Source organism: Aythya fuligula, chromosome 23, assembly GCF_009819795.1.
Source record: "Aythya fuligula isolate bAytFul2 chromosome 23, bAytFul2.pri, whole genome shotgun sequence".
In the NCBI taxonomy this organism is placed as follows: Eukaryota; Metazoa; Chordata; class Aves; order Anseriformes; family Anatidae; genus Aythya; species Aythya fuligula.
Window position 1 is genome coordinate 7,009,827 of NC_045581.1, and position 16,191 is coordinate 7,026,017.

Genomic DNA, 16,191 nt, shown 5'->3' on the forward strand with positions numbered 1-16,191 from the left:
TGATATTACTGCACAGAAAATAACACCAGCACAGAGAAGATGGGCTTTTCTGGGTCTTCCCCAGATGGGAGGCTCACCAAGCCCAGCAGGTGGCCTCATGCCATCCCCTGTGGCTGTCTGGTTCTGGGTACTATGTGGGAGAGCGGCTGATGGAGCTGGGGTTTGTACTGGTGGAAGCTTGTATATTTACCAGGGAGGAATCAAATGCCTCATTTCCCCGAGCACACTATGATTCAAGCCATAGGAGGAGACCCTGCTACAAGTTTCTTTGATCACAACTTTCTCCAAAAATCTGTTTCTTCATAGCACAGGCCTCTGCAACTGTAGTTTTCTTGTTCATTGGCTCTTTTGCTACCTCTGTTTAATTTATATGAAATTTCTCTTTCTCGCACATACACACAAAACCCTACAACACTGGCAGCCTCCCTCTTTTCTCTTTTCTTTTCTTTTCTTTTCTTTTCTTTTCTTTTCTTTTCTTTTCTTTTCTTTTCTTTTCTTTTCTTTTCTTTTCTTTTCTTTTCTTTTCTTTTCTTTTCTTTTTCTTTTTCTTTTTCTTTTTCTACCTGTTGATGTTTTGTGCACATGATGCATACATTAATTTAGTCTTTGCCTATGGCCTGTATTTTGAGGTGTGTTCTTGCTGTTCAACTACCTAGTCCATAAAGAAACGTTTCCCACTTACCTTTATGGAAGAATGGTAGTTCCCAAATTCCAGTGAAACATTTTGCATAGGAATTTGCTGATCAATAGGAGAGGAAGATTTGCAAATGTGTTTCATCAAGGCAGACTTCTGCTGGCACCCTGAAGGATTTCCCCTGCTGGCGACTTGCCTGGTTATATTTTTGGCAGGTGGGTATCCAGGCTTCTGCGGCTTTCAGTATCTCCTGCCCAGAGAAGGGGGTTCTGGCTCCTTTTCCTTTCCTGGGGAATTCTGAAATGTTTGGGTTTTGCTCTGAACTGGAGTGAATGCAAATTTAAGATAGCAAAATACTGCATAGTGCAGATGAAACATTGCTCTCCTGATTTCTGAGGCCAGATCCCCTGCGCATTCATTGCAGGAGAGCTGCAGTGGGAGTACCTTTGCAGTTTTTGCCTTATCCTTGCCACTCCACCTCCATCCACACCACATTTCGGACAGAGGTAGTGGAGTCCTTGTCACTGGCAGTTTTTTATGGTGATTCAGGTCGAGTTTGGTAATGAAGCTGGGGAGCAGACCCTGGTTGTTGAGGACTCTCACGGGGATCCTTGCCACATGCAGGGCCCACAGTCCAGCAGCGTGTGCTGTGTGCAGGACCCGCAGGGTGGCACCTGGGGGTCTGTGCCCCTCCGGAGTCCTCAGAAGGAGGGGATGCTTTTCCTACCATCACAGACACCCGGCTGGGAAATAGATTGCACGAGGTTACCTACATCTCAGTTTACTACAGGGCTTGGCTAGTTTAGGAGGAAAAACAAAGGCAAAGTGTCTGGAGGGTCCAAGCTCTGCTCGCCTCCAGCACCACGACCCAGCGCCCCCCCCCCGCTCCCTGCAGCAGCCGAACAAACGGGGGGCGACCCGGGGCCGGCCCCGCTCCGGGGAGTGCCTGCCCTGAGACCGGGGCTGTCTGTCGCGACAGGTCTCGTGTCGCGGGGGGGCCGTGCCGCGAGGTGTCGCTGCCTCTCAGCTCCGCGCCGCAGTGGCACCACGGGAACCCCAGCCGCTGATCCGTACGCGAAAATGAACGAACATTTCTCAATCACAGCTTAGAGGAGGGAGCAGACGGTGACCTGCCACCACTCGCAGCACACCTGACATTTCTGAGGTGCTCGCACATTTCCAGCACCACCACGCTGAAGGACTGGGGGAATGTTTTCAGTATTTCTTCAAACACGAACCAACCTTCTGAGCAGCTTCTGCATGGTGTCTTCTCCGGTTGATTTTGTTTCTTTCTGAAATATTCTTCTCTTCCAGCTGTCATTGCCTTGTGCTAGGTGAGAGCACTCAGGCTAGGAGAATGTTGCCAGCAGGGAGGTGCGGTTGTCACAGACACGCTGGACACTGGAAATCTCAGGCAATCTGAGTGACATTTCCCTGTAGTTCTTGGTGGGTGATTTGACAAATTTTTCAAGAGAACATGATCCAGATAAAAATTATTTTAAAAGGAGATTTTGGCTGAGAACCTGGTAAATGGGTGACTAAGACCTTTAGTCATTCAGACTCAAAGCTCTTTAAATGGTCTTTTCCTTTCCTGCTGTTTAATTAACGTCTCTGCTTCGCTCAGGGCGTGATGCTGCAAACACTGCTGGCAGCGCCTCCTGTCTGCGCTGCTCCTGCGGCTGAGCTCCCTGCTCGTGGCTTATGGAGCAGCCCTTGCCCCACATGGCATTTCTTCGTTTGCAGCTGAGGTGCTGGCACCTCGCTCCCTCTGACAGCATCCAGCTCTTTGGCAGTTCTGCAGGAGGCTCTGCAGCAAAGGCGTTCAAAGCATCAGGAGCACGAGGCACGGGAACAGCCCCAGCCCCCCCCGAGCAGCTGCAGCTGTGGCTTTGGCGTGGGGTGCACGGCACAGAGTCTGAGAGAAGGAGAGATGTGAAGTGACAGCCAGAGACTGTCAATGGCAAGGAGCTCTAGCAGCAAGCCTGGTCCTGTCTTTATTGAGCTAGCTGGGTGAACTTGAACCTTCTCGCTCATCCCTGGAAAACCTTTTTGTTGAATGCTCAGCTCTGACCTGGAACTGGGGATACTTGAACTTCTGCAGCTCAGGAAGTGTTTTCCTTTCTGTGCTTAGAAAGAACGATTTGCTATTGGTAATTAAGAGGTTAAAAAGTCCACAAGGCTGAGCAATGCCAAATAATAGAATGCAGCAGTGTCCCCCTGACCCAGACAGGCATCTGGGGAACCTGTCATCAGGAGAAAATAAGAGAATGGGCTTGATTTGTTTTTTAACCCAAGTCTGAAAAGACTTAGATTGAAAAGCAAAAGCAAAAACAAAACCTTAAAATGTTCCCCATACAAGTGCTATGAATCATTTCATGATTTTTTTTTTTTCCTAGGGCAGGGTTTTTAAAGGAACTCAGGGCCTTTCCTGTACACAGTAGCCAGAGCTGACAGAGCTCCAGATACAAGGCTCACAAGCACCTGACAGTCTGTTCCTGCAGGGTAAGGGGAGTACAGTGATCCTGTGATGAGCTGGACCCTGTAGGCCAACCCTTGTGTAAATCCTGGACTCGTGTCCCAGCCCATTACACTGCCGTACTGCAGTGGGTACTAGGGGAGGTCAGGCAAGGCCTCGGGAGCTGCCTAAGGAGAGCGCTGCCTCAGACCTGCGGAGGCAGCAGTAGTGCTGGGCCAGCAGGCCACCCTCCCGTGTAAGCCTCGATACCGTTAGCGCTGCAGTCGGGCAGAACGGATGCTGCGGTGGCACCGAGGGAGGAGACAACTTCAGAGTGGTCCCAGCAAAATGCAGGAGCTCAGGCTGGATGGGCCAGTGCTGATCTGGGGGAAAGTGGGGGCTTCACCCGCACCGCTTGGGAGGGAAGCTGCCCAAACCATGCTTGGTTTCAGACGGGTCTTCCCCTGTTTCAGAGAGAGATGGTAAGGTGCGTGCCTGTACCCGGAGGGAACAACCTTCCCCTCATCTCTTCTCCTGTAGCAGGGATCTTGTCCATCCTACCTGCTTTATCATCTAGCAGGTGCAAATCTGCAGAGATTATTTTCTTCCTCAGCAAAGAGGAGCCTCTGCTGAGTAAGGCAAAACCCCTGTGTTCACAGAGTGAAATCATTCTCTCCAACAGGTTTGTTTGTTTGTTCACAGCAAATGAACACGCAGAAGAGTCTTGGGTGCATGTTTAAGGAATGTCAAGAGGGGTTTGCCCTCTCCTGTAGCAGCGGTTACTCATGCTGCAGCTCTGAGCTGACTTTGTCGTTACCTTCCCTGTGACCTGCTTTTTGTTTGCAGCCCTGTGGTGTGCAAACACAGTGCTGCTTTACTGAAACACTCCTGTCACAACCCTCCCTGGGCAGCTGTGTAACGTTAAAGGCAACCACTTGCCTCTTGAGCAAGTGCAGCAGTTCTGTCAGGTGCCAGTCCGCTGATCGCCCACGTCCTGCAGCGACTGGCAGGGGCAACGGCTCATCCCTGTCCCCTTGGTTGGACCTGGTGCTACTCTTCTGCCACAGGTGCCTTCAACAGAGCAGTTACGTGGATCTCAGTTAAAGTCCAAACTACAATAAACTTATTTTGGGCCCCAGCCTGAAGTCAGACAGACCTCTCCCATCCTTTCTGCCTCCCTGAGCAGTGGGGCAGCGGTGTGGGATGATGCTGTTAGCCAGTGGACTTGAGTCAATAGACTTTTATGCTTCTTCTCTTGTGTTTCTTGAAACCTGTCCTTTCCCCTTTACAGTGCCTTTTTATTCATGCTGAAAGCAGTTAGGGAGCTTGCCTGGACATGCAGTAACGGCGAAACTCCAGTGCACACAGAGTAAAACATGTGCTAGCCCACAAGGTGCAGATATAACAACACGGGAACCTCCTGGGGGCACCGTGCCTCCCGAAACCCCTAGCTCTCACCGATCAGCGTGGGAAAAGTGGTGGGGACCCTGCATGTTCCAACAGAGAGAGAGACTTAATTCTGGCAACCTGTCTGTTGTACTCTCTGAGCCAAACTGTGCTCTTGGGGGTCATCCCACAGGCTTCAGAGCTTGTCCCTCTTTGGGAGCATTTCCTTACTGTGTGCCGTGATGGCACCCTGCCTAATTTGAGAGGTTTCTCTGTGGGCTCAGGACGGCAGGATGCCAGTACATTGGCCCTGGTTGTGAAACTCTTCCCCTGCCTGGCAGGGGGATGCAGGGATCTATCTCTACGTAGCCCTTTCAAGCAGGAAATACAAAAGTCTTGTGTATTTCACCTAGGAGAAGAGTGAGTGCACATGCTGGGTGGGGGAATATGACATGGGGAAGTTGTGTATGTTCTGTGTCTCTGACTTGAACACCATCAGAAGGTGAGCTGGGGCAGAAGGGGATGTGCAGGAGTCTGAGGAGCACGGTGCCGTGAGAGGTGCCCTCTTCTGCGAGATGCTCCCCTGCAGCCATGAGTGGCAGCAGCTGCGCTTCCTGGTGGGGAGGGAGCCGCTGTTTGAATGTTTGCAATGTTTTGCATTGCAGTATTTGGATGCCAAAGCTATACAGTGCCGTAAAAGTTAATTAGCCAGATAACTAATTAAAGACTTCTCCCTTTTATTGTTGCCAACTTGCAATTCAGAAAGGGGCTTGTGTCAAAGTAGATGCAACCACACACCCCAGTGAAAGAAGCGATAAAGCATTGAAGATCCAATTAACCATTCGGGGGACTGGTGCGGGAAAACCCCATCCCTGTCTGGGGGGAAGAAGTGTCCCAGTCACATGCAGGGCCAGCACAACTGACCTGGCTTTGAATACCTCTCCGGGGAGGCTGCTGCTCTGCAGGGAGGCTTACAGGCTGCAACTGTGTGCAGGACAGGATTTCCAGGTGCCAACAGGCACTGTGGCGGTGGAAGGGTCCCTGGAAGGGTGACATCCTCAGGGACCAAATCAGATCTCCACAGCAAAGGTCTGGGATGTGTGCTGGCAGGGCTGTGAGCTGAGGGAGGGCGTGCGGGAGGCTGTGAGGACATGAGATAGGCTCTGGTGCTGGCTGCGCTGCTGTCCAAGAGGGACCTGCCTGCCGAGGGCTGCCCCTGGAGCGGGCGAGGATCTCAGCAGGTGTGCAATGTCTGGGCCTGTCACCTTTCCACGGGTCACTGCAGAGGAGATTTGTGACATCTTTTTGTTAAACCAAACCGAACATCAACAGCGACACGACGTCAATCAAACCAGGCAGCTTTACAGTGGTGTAAGGGTGTGCTTCCCATCGCCCGGCAGTGTCCTGCGCGGCCAGTCCCTGGGGTCACTTTGGCCCAGGGGGACACACAGCGAGCAGGTGGAGGGTGGAAGACCCACGGTGAGGTTCAGGCTCTCCGTGCTGGCCACCAGCCAGGAGACGTGCTGTAACTCAGTGGCACTGGGCCCAGAATTTCCAGGAGGGCTGAGCTCCTGTCTGAGATCCGGACAGGGGCCCACATTTCCACCAGCGCTTCACACGTGCTGGGTGCACACAGGGTCTGGGCTCTTGTGAAATCCCAGCCTGGCTGAGGGTGGCTGAGTGTTTGAAATTCCACCAAGCTGCCCAGCCCTCCCTCCCCTCTGAAAAAGAGGGGAATTGAGCAATTTCAGCCAGCGTTCCTTGTCTGCGGAGCTCACGTACTCTGCAGAGCGGGCTCACAGAGGATGATGCCGGTTTCACCCAGCAAGCTGCTGCCTTGCAGAGAGGGGCAGGGAGCAGGGAGTGTTTTAAGACTCGTAGTTCTGATGACATGACTGCTGAGATCAGTCCCCCAGAACACATTTACACCAGATGAGGATCTGGCCAGAGTCCCGATACTGGGAGAATATGCTTCCCACCCCCGCTGCTATCAGGCCCAGCCCTCAGATGACAAGAATTTAATTTAAAGGCTCAATCTCTTGTCTGAACAGCTCCCTCCCTCCCCCACTCTGATGGGAGGAAAAGCTTCGGAGAGGCATCCAGGCGAGTGGGAAAGCTTTGGAGAGAGCTGTCTCTTGCCCTTTAGCCATCCAGAGAGGAAGAGCTCATCTGAATGAAATGAGGATCAATCAGAGAGAGGCATGGGAAAAGCTGGGAAAATGAGCCTCCAGTGATGTATATTCATGGGGGGGAAAACCTCCCCCAGACATGCAGAAGCTTTGATGAAAACCCTCCCAGCTGTGCTGAGCCTTTGAAGTGACAAAGCAGAAGTGCATTCACGATTACCCAAGAGATAGAAGCAGATGAGTTCTCAATCAGCTGAATCCTTGTATTTAGGATACACTTTAATGCTTACTTTTTATAACTCCTTCCAAAATTAATGAGAATCATCTGCGCTGTGCCCCGTCATTCCTTTCCCCTGCTTCCTCCCCACCCCACCCCAGATAACCTACAAAGCCAGAATCACATGCCCAGCGGGCAGGGGATGAGGTGGCTGTGGTGTCTTGTGCGCCAAACAAGATCTGGGAAGAGTCCTGAACCACCAGAAGGAAACAAAAGACTAATGGCAATGGGTCACTTTTTTACTGAAAAGTAAGTTTCTGTAATCTCTCCACATAGCTTGCGTAGAAGTACTCAAGTACTTGTGTAGAAGTGGCACTCCAGATCACCAGCATGGACTGGTAGCACCTGTGGTCTGAGGAGCTGAACCTCCTCCGAGCAGAGACAAGCACCCAAACCTTGATGGAGCTGTTGAAGGTTCTTTCTTTCTTGTTGCTGGCAGGTTTCTCCATTCAGAACCACACTGGAAAGGTCAGTTCCTGCTGAAAACTTGCTCAGAAATGCACTTCCACCTGGCCTTTGCTTACCTCAGCTGTGTGATGTGCTCAACACAAAGTGCTCCTGCGTTCCTCTGTGACAAACCTCATGGAGTAACCAGGAACCCCAAACCCAGGCCATTTCTCCCTTGCAGTGGCCTGAGAAGCAGGTGGCTTGCTTGCATTTACACTTGATGGAAACAGACAGATGCAGTCAGCCGAGTCGCGTATGTTTAGCACACTTCGAGGTGCGTTGGCAGCTTCGGATGATCAAAGCCTGTCTTGTGATGCAGTGGCATCACCGGGGAGTTTTCTTTTAACTCTATCAGATAAGTTGAAAGAAAGTCAGTCAGTTGGCTTTTGTGTTGTAAGAAACCAATCTGAGAATGGTCAGAGACAAAAAAAAAAAAAAAAAAAAAAAAATTGCTCAAGAGTTCAGTTAACTGAGAGCCTCAGCATTGCCAAGGCTGAGGTGGGACTTGCACGTGTTTCTGGTTCTTGTGGTACTCGTGTTCCCTGATTTCACTTTCTGAAGTGATTTTATGAGTTTGCAGCTGAACTGGAAACATCCAGTGCTAGTGATTTGAAACAGGAGCTCTTAATCCTTGAGAATTAGCCTAAAATCTCCTCTGGTGGCCTGCTGCAAGGATGAGCCTCCACCCTAGAGGATGGCTCTTCCCAGGCTTGCTATTTCTCTTCAGTACTAATGGCAGCTGGGTGCGTGTAGCCAGCAATGAGGAAGTGTCTTCACCAGGAGTCTTTGTGCCCCTAAGAATGTGTTTGCATTAAAAATATATGTTTCTTACACAGAGTTCTCTTTGCAGGATGGTGCAGGCTGTGTCTAGTGTTCAACTATCAGGTGAGGCAGGTGTGGTGACACGTAACCTTTATGACCAGGTTTGAGGGAAACCTGTACAGGCACTAACTTCAGTCCACAGATGTCTCAGTATGGTTGTGACAGAGCCAAGGAAGTGTGCTGAGAGAGAAGAAACAAAGCTGTTTATGCTGTGAATCCTGATGACTGAGCAGGAGGCAGCACGGTCTAGCGGAAAGGCATCAGCCTCAGGTTTGTCTGAGCTGCATTCTCCTCATGGAGCTCTCATGGCTCTGAGCAAGAGGTGTCCCTTCCTGAGCACAGTTTGCCTTCCCTCTTCCCTCTTGTTTCCTACAATTACAGCCAGCTTGGGTGGGATGTGCACCAGAAGAGGTGGGGTGGAGCTCTCGCCTCTGCTGACATTGCTGATAAAGGAGTGAAAGTGATGGTGGAAACCGGCCTGTGGTGCAGCACCGCAGCCTGGGGAGCCCAAGCTGCGCTGTGCCCACCTCCTCCAGGAGGTCCAAACGCCTCTTGCCTGGCTGCCAGTAGCCACCACGGGTCTGGCTCACGGAACAGAGACCCTCCTTCCCAGCACGCCTCCTCCAAGCAGGTTCTTTACACCGGGGAGAAGTGACTCTTTGTCTGCCTTGTCTCCCACCCTCTCACAGCATCTGTTGGGAACGGCTCGGGCTTTGTCTGCCCTGAGGTGTGCTCATGCATGTGAAGATCTTTAGCAAGGCATGAGATACTTTCCCCTTACATGAGCCAACAAAAATGTCACGTCTTGGGAAAATGAAATGAAATCTAATGCGTCATCTTTCCTGCTGGGCAGCAAATGCAGTCCTGGGGGAGCTTTTAAAGGGCCCCACATCTGCAGTAGGTGGGTGAATTGCTAACCTTTCTTGAAAGGACCTAAGGGGAAAAAACAGGACTCAGTGTTTCAGTTATTTTTGTGTTGTGTTTCTACACACAAAGACAACATTAGATCCCTGCCCTGAGTTCTGCTTAGCCCAAACACAGAAGTGGGGCAGTTTAATCCTCCTCATGTTTGTTCATACTCTCCAGACTGAGTTACAAGACTGGGGAGTGCGTGCTCAGTCCAGGTGGGTTAGCCAGGGAGGTAAGAGTTTTTTCAGCTCCAGGAGAGTAACTTTGTTTTTTGTCAAGTTATTGTCAAATTATCCAAGGACCAATGGTATGTTTGTATTGCTCAGTACTATGCAGCATCAACTGTAACTTCTAAAGGATCTGTATAAGGGCCTTGAACTCAGGAAAACTAAGTGTCTTTTCTGCCTGTTTCCTGTAGTCACTGCTAAACAATGTGAGGGATTACAAAATGCCTGCCTGCATCAACAAACAGCAGTAAGCAGTGCTTGACAATGCTGTCCGTGGAAGCCCATTACCTCCTCTAATTAATCCTCACTTCATTAGCCAGAAAGAAGGCCACTCATGGGCGCGTGGGCGTGATGAGGATGCGGCCGCGGTCGCTCCTCTCCTGTTTGCTGTTCCTGTGGCCCAAACAAACAGACCCGCCCCGAGCGCTGCGTGGGTTCAGCAGCGAGTGCAGCTGAGCAGAGTGCTCTCACCACTGCGTTTTCTCAATGGGGATCAAAATTTGCTTCAGCCGTGGTTCTCCTGGCTTTCTTTAGGCACGGAGAGGAAACCACTACCATGGGTAGTAGTGAGGCTCCCCATGAGCGCAAGTGCTTCTTGAGCTGCAGGAGAGCCCAGTGTTTCTTGAGCTGCAGGAGAGCCCAGTGCCTGCCAGCAGCCCATGCCCTCTACATCCCATTTAATTCCACCCTTACCCCAGGAACCGCTGGGGCAGGAGACCTTTTGCCCACGTCTGGCCCCCACTGAATGCTAGTTCGAAGTGAGACGGAATTTTGCCTGCATTAAAAGTAGGAGTCAGGGCCTTCCACTGTGCTGTCCCTGCGATGATTTGACAACCCACAGGTTTCTGCTCTCAAACCTCTCTGTGCAAAGACCTTGGTGGGCACCTTTGGGAAGGAGCATAGCACCCAGCTGTGCTATGGCTTTCCTCTGGTCTCTGCCTGAAGACAACCACTCAGTGCTGCATGACAGCTCCACCGGAGCAGCAGGATTCACGAAAGCAGCTTGCAATGAGCTGCCTGTTGTGAAAGAGGATTTTTAGCAGACAAACCTGTAGTTATGAAATGAAGTCTGCCTCAAATATAACAGAGGAGGATCATAGAGGCAGTTACTATAATTACAGCTAATGATACTTACACTTACCCATACGTTAGTTCCATATAAACCTTTTTTATTCCCTGTGCAAACAATGAATAATTAGCAGCCTCTATCACAGCCTTTTTAAGAGCTACGTCATGTTCCCTGGGACAAAGACCATCTCTGAACAGCACCTAGCATGCCGGGATTATAGGGTGTTGAGTGCCACTGTAATAAAAGCATGTCAAAATTGCCAGTGAATTCATTAGGAGCAGGAGGGACAAGTTATCTGCAGGGAGAAACTGTTCCCAGTAGACATTTTTGATAGCTTTTTATTGGTAGTGTAGTTTTCTAGGGGGTTATTTCATTCTATAGAGGGAATCTGTTTTAGGCTTGTTTCTTTTGCCACTGAAATTGTAAGGCCTTTGTTTTGGGGTTCTGATGGGAGACAGTTTTGCTATTTCAGGGCTTCAAAGGGTTTTGGCATTCATCTACACTTGCTTCCCTATCATGCACCTTTGATGCAGTTCCCTTACCTCTGCTTCAGCAGCTGCTTGCATTACGTGAGTGAAATGTCTCTCTCAGCCCTGACTAGGCATCAGGCATGCACTTGTGAAAACAACACACAATTTTTCTGCCCAACGTCATTTTTGCTCCAGACAAAATTGGATTTATTGCATAATAAATATGTTCACTGGAGCTAAGGTGAGGTGGTGGTTAAAAACAACTGCGGTGTGCATAGCCTTTCAGACCACCAAAGCCCAGCCCTCCGGTTTGTGCTGATGCATTACGGCTGACAGCAGTAATTTTTAGTGACAGCTACAGAAACGTCCTTAGGGAAAATACAGCAGTGATGGAAGTTTCCTGTGGGAAAGAAGGCTTTTCTTTTCTTTTCTTTTCTTTTTTTTTTTTTTTTTTTTAAACACGCTTTCACCTTTTCTTTATATAATTTTTTAACCTCCTTTCTTTAGATTCTTCGCAGGCATTCAAAACCTTTTAATCCCGCTAATTTCACCATGACATAAGGTCAGTCCATGATTTATGAGGAATAATCAGCGTCTTTTAGGATCAGACCTGAATGGCCGTGCTTTCCAACTGTATTGGATCTAAATGGCAAGCCAGCTGCGGTCTGTATTTGTTGCAATGCTTGGAAGACCACACCTCTGTATGAAACACCGTCTTTTGCATAGCAACTGATACTGTGAGCTAAACTGGATTGCACAATTTAGACTCTAATCTTGACTGGAAAGATAGCATCAGTTCTGAGTCAGAACTATATTTTCCCGTATCTCAGAGACAGGATATTTTTGCACAGCAAATGGCAAAATTTACATGTATGTAAATGTATGTAGTCTTGGTCCCACCGCTCTGAGTGAGGCCTGGGTCAGGCCAGGCTCCCACTGCATGCAAATGGCTGTTTGTGCGTCGCAGTCTGAACAAAGGCTGGCTCGCGGGATCTCTCAGCCCAAGTGCAACCACTACAAGAAGGAATTGCAGTAAACAAAGGGGAGGAGACTCTGTGGGGAGGAGGAAGGTTACGACAGCAAGATCCTGAGATTCACCTGTTGTTCTAAACCATTTAGTTGGGTCATAGTCCAGAACCAAAAATTTTCATTGAAAAAACATTGCTAAGTGATAACATTACACCTCCTTACATGATTTGTAAATTGTGATCATGTCACAGCAAGGAAATGACTAAGTAAATAAGTGCCCATGGTTTGGGCTGTATTTATGGGGATGGGCGCGAGCCATCTTGAACCTCTGTCCATACCCTGAGCCAACCGAATCTGAAGTCGTTTGAGCCTGGAAGTCCATCAGCCTTATTAGCATCATGGGAACTTGTGCTAACAAGCAAAAACTTGCTACAAATATTAACCGCTTTTTTCTCTCAGTTTTTCTAATTGATGAGAATGATCTAATTAAACTTAAAGACAGAGTTTTTGGCCAGGATGTAGCTTGAAATTTGTTGTTTCTGAATCACGTCTAGAGGCGTGCTTGAGGATATTGCTCCCAAAAGCATCTTTGTTTTTTTCAGCTGCAGCAGCTGGTTTACTAAAGATAACACCTTTCACTACAAATCTTGCCTTGCTTAAGCACGCTGTGAAATCCTGGTTCCACTGCCCTCAGCAGGAGCTGTATTGAATAATGCCTCTTGCTGCAAATCCTGCCTTGGTTAAACATGCTGGGAAATCTTGAAATTGACAGTTCTGCTCTTTGCTTCACGTCAGGATTTCTGCTATGTAGAGAAGGGTACTTCAGTGTCACATCATGTCCTGAACTCTGACTTGAAAATTACTCATCTTTTTAACTGTTTTGGCTCTTACAGCCTTGATAACCTTCTCAAAATATGTTCTTTTAAGGAAATGGTAAAATCAAAGAAAACAATTTATAATTTACTGACTTGCCCTTGAGTGTTTTGCTAGTAATGGTGACTATTATCTCTTGATAATAAGGTATGTGTATCTTAATGGGAAACTTAATTGCTATTGTAGTAGTGTGTGTGATCCCAGGACCTCCTGGGCTAAGTGCTGGACCAGCTGAGAACAGAGGGCAGTCCACATCCAAGAGAGTACAGATGCAGCGGGATGTGTCATGATTATGTCCGTGTGGGATTTTTGCTTCTCATTTGAAAAACGTTTTTCTTTGATTATATTTTTTTTTCAGATTTTATTTTATTCAGGACAGTGACTAAGATATTCATGCTGTAATCAATACGTGTGTTTTTATATTTGATTATAATGTGCTTGTAATGTGAGAAGTATAAGGTTAATGGCACATGTAGCAATCCAGTGCTTTGTTTCTAATTGGTGTAGTTGTGCAGAGGAAATGACAAACATTCATGTTGCTGTCACTGTGTGCGTCTGGATTAAGCTCTCAGCTGGTGTAATTGTTGCCCGATATGACAAGGGCATGCGCTGACTTTAACTCACAAAGAAGCTGACTTGGGTCTTTTTGGGAGACATTTTAGCAATGTTTAGCAATGCTAAGATGTTGGCTTTTTTTTTTTTTTTTTTTCTCTTTTTTTTTTTTTTTTTCTCAGCAGATACCATGTTGTGGATCCAATTATCTAAATATCTGAACCATCCCTGTATTTTTAACAGGCTAACCTCCAAGTAAACTGTTGCAGTTCAGGACTGGTGTCATGGACGAGATGGAGGCAAGGAGTTTTCCTCAAAATCCTGTAGGAAACTGCGGCAGAGCCCCTGTTAACGTGCTGGGTTAACACTGCAGGCGCCTCACTCCCTCTGGGCTGTAAGCGCTCTGGGTGCAGATTTACTCAAGGCTTGAGCCCGCTGATCAGGGAATACTACAGTTACTTTAATTGTGACAGCTAAGTGCCCGGATTTCGATGAGGCCCAGTGTATTCATTAGAAATTGCTAGTTATTACCATTAATAATACACTGAAATTAATTACTGGGAAGAAAAATAATATCCATGCTGATCTATACACGTGAATGATGGTAGATGCCTTCAGCGGCACTTTCTTTTGCCATTCATACTGTTTTCCTGGAGAGACTGGGGTTTCCAGGTAATTTCAAGAGTGACATTTTAATGTATTTATCTGAGGTAACTCATTCCCCTCTGCAGGCCCACCTCCAAGCAACAAAGCAGGAGAAAATAACTGCTCAACCGCCCCTTAATCCACTAAGAGTAAAGGAATAGACACTGAACTAGCCTGACAGGAATGATGACCAGCAGAGCAAACAGCTGGGGGCCCCGGGGGGAAATCTGCCAGGCTTTGGCCATAAAACCACCTAATGCCTCTGTATCTGAGTGCCCTCAGTGCTGCTGGCAGTGTTACGGGGCACGGGATGCTGTTGTGCCCATTTGCTAGACCCGGGGTCCTGTAGTCTGGGTTTGCAGGCTACTCGTTACGGGGGTGCTGGGAGTGAGATTGCAAAGTGGCATCAAACAAATTTAGGTCTGGGAATAAGATTCCCGGGAAGCTCAGCTTTGTACCACTTCAGGACTGTGCAGCCCATCGTTCTCCCACTGTGAAATGGGAGGCATCCTCTGAAAGCACGTGTGTGTATGTGTGCACTTGTGTGTGTGCTTGCGTGTCCAAACACTAGGACAACGAGGACTATTTCAGAGAGAGCACAATACTGAAATTGTAATCGGTGAATTTAAAGTGGCCCTGAGTCAAAGTAGACTGACAATTAGGAGACAGTTTTGCCCACTAGAGATGACTACGTTTTGGAACATTCCAGCAAACTTTATGCCCAGCAAACTTCATTCTGCATGAACAGATTGGCAGTGTTCAGGGGGAAGGGGAACCCAGAAAGAACCACAGATTTTGCTCCCCAGTCTTTAGCCAGCAAATGTGGAAATTTTAAAATCAGTTCCACTGATGTATTATTACACTTGCCTGTATAATGGCACTGGATAGTCTGCTGCAGCTCAGAGCCAAAACACAGTGGTTTGGCATATCCCTTTTCTTTTTTCTATGTCTGATCTGTCTCTCTCCGGTCCTTGGAAAGCATCTCTGTTGATTCCTTAGGGTCCCAGAGCTGGACTCACCTCCGATGTCCTTTTTATTTCATTATAATGCTGTTGCCTGCTTATGCGTTCTGTATCCTTACCAAATCAAGCCAGTGACCTGTCCAGTGCAGTATCTTTTTTTACCATCAGCAGCCAATGCGTGGTATTTCCACGGATGGTGAAACGCCTACAGAATGCACCCAGCTACTTGAGCAATGCTGTGCATGGGAAGAAAAATTCCTCTGTTGTCCCTAGAGGCCACCAGCACATGCCCTAAAGCAGGAGGTTTCATTACCCCTATTTTTTTTTTTTTTTCTCTTTTGGCTTATATGACTGCCAGTGTTATTTGCAGTCATAAAATTTTCCAGCCCCAGTATGAAACCCAGTCAGCGTTGTTTGTCTCAGTTGTCTTCCTACGGCTGCAAATTCCTCTGCTCTGCAATGCGCTGGATGCAGCTATTTCCTTTAGGAGCCCGCCATGTGCTGCCCTGTAATTTTACGCAGAGCCCGCTGTTTCCCACAGGCTCTGGTTGAGGGTGCTCAGTGCCTTGCAGGATGGAGCTCGCTGCCTGGGGCTGGCCTTAGCACTACCAGGTCCAAGAAGAGACGCACGGGAACAGGAGGAGTCACGGCTTTGGGGCAGTGCAGGAGCTGCTTGCTTTGCCCATCCCCATGGCTCTGCTGGACAAGGGTGCAGCTTTTGCAGTGCCCGCCACAAGCCGTGCAGCCCTGCTGAGAGCTCCCTGAACGATCTGTCCACAGCACTTGCCAAGGAAATTTGACTGTATCTCCACCTGTCGTTGTTGGTCTTTAAATGAGCCTTACACATTCAAAAGTCAGGAAGTACACTGCAGAAATGCTGGGGCTCAATTAGTTTTATTTGTTCTGTGGTTCCAGATTTTATTTTTTCAGTTAGCAAGAATGATATTTTTTTTTTTTTCAGATGAAATGGATTTTTCCAAAATAAAAGGTTTGCAGACTATGGGTCTATATGAAAGCAAACAGCAAATAGCTATGAAACATTAAGACAATCATGTGAAGATGAATCTTGTGAAGGTGACAATTTTGACAATCTTTAAGACAATCTTGTGAAGGTGAAGCACTTCTGCCCCTGCAGCACACGAGGCTTTGTTTCTTGTCGTTTCCCTCTTTGCTGCTGGCAGAGGAGAGCAGAGGGGTGGCTGTCCTCCATCTGCTTTCCTCTGGGCTCTGGCAAGGATCACGGGATCAGCCTGTGCTGATCCTCGCTGCAAGGCACCAGTTTCATTCCCACCTACACGGCCGGGGAAGAAGTCCTTCTCCCTGAGGCCCCAATGGCGGAGACGTGGGGAGCCCTCGCCTGGCACCCAG